The 928-nt window shown below is 54.7% G+C and overlaps 1 protein-coding gene across 3 annotated transcripts in view; it reads right to left on the bottom strand.

Moving 5' to 3' along the window:
* Nucleotides 1-928, bottom strand: part of PKIB (protein kinase (cAMP-dependent, catalytic) inhibitor beta) — a 64,374-nt gene that overhangs the window by 17,596 nt on the left and 45,850 nt on the right. The window contains exon 1 of one of the 3 annotated variants that reach the window (XM_006778434.2): nt 90-149. The exons of 1 other annotated variant lie outside the window; for it this stretch is intronic. The gene's annotated coding sequence lies outside the window, so the exon portion shown is untranslated. Of the gene's footprint in view, nt 1-54; nt 150-928 lie in introns of those variants that run through there. One more of the 3 variants, XM_015557841.1, reaches the window with a different exon arrangement.

Below are 928 nucleotides of genomic sequence, written 5' to 3'. Positions count from 1 at the left end.
GGGGGGGGGGGCGGGAGGGAAGGAGACCGCCACCCCATCGAGAATTAAGCATACATCCCAGTTGTTGCTTTTCAAGCAAGGGTAGTGACCTTGCTGATCTCCTGTGCTGCCGCTTCCCTTGCTGCTCTTGCTTGCGCTCTCCTGACCCCCGAGGTGCACATCCATGGTGGCCGGTGGCCCAGGGGCTGATGAAAACAAAAAGGGTAGGGGAAGGAAGGAGCATTTGGTACTCAACTGCTCTCCTAAGGCAAAGTCCATAGCCAGTGCACCTAACCCTTGCTCAGTACTGCTGCTTACCTGCACACTAACGTGCTAACCTTGCCATCATTCATCTACGGCCTCCAACCAAGCCATAGACAAATGAGTCCCTGGATGTGGACCTGACCCGGAAGACTGGCGTTCCCTAGGAAGAGGCTGCCACCTACAAGCGGGGCTACCAAGCTCCCGAACCTTTCCCATAAACACAATCACAGGTGACTGTGCAGACGAGACTGAAAGCTGCCACTCTGGATAGAAGCCCTACACACTCACAGGGATTTGTACAGAGAGGGGGAATGAAAGGAAGACTGCATGACAGAAAAGGTGGGTCCGTAGCGGAGGACGGTTTTGATCCGTCAAGGCTGGTGGTGGGCCCCATGCTCTTCCCTTGCACCACTGCTATCTGCGCCTCTGTTGCAACTAAGATCCTGATCTTCGGGATTACGGGGGAATGCCCATGGCACCTGGTGGCACCAGGAAGAGGTTAATTAAAACATGACTTAGGCCGAAACCAGTTTGGCTCAGTGGATAGAGCCTCGGCCTGCGGACTGAAAGGTCCCAGGTTCGATTCCGGTCAAGGGCATGTACCTGGGTTGCAGGCACATCCCCAGTGGGGGATGTGCAGGAGGCAGCTGATTGATGTTTCTCTCTCATCGATGTTTCTAACTAT

The sequence above is a fragment of the Myotis davidii genome, unplaced genomic scaffold, assembly GCF_000327345.1.
Source record: "Myotis davidii unplaced genomic scaffold, ASM32734v1 scaffold147, whole genome shotgun sequence".
Classification (NCBI taxonomy): Eukaryota; Metazoa; Chordata; class Mammalia; order Chiroptera; family Vespertilionidae; genus Myotis; species Myotis davidii.
The sequence above is the reverse complement of the archived record's forward strand: the minus strand, read 5'-3'. Positions and strand labels throughout refer to the sequence as shown.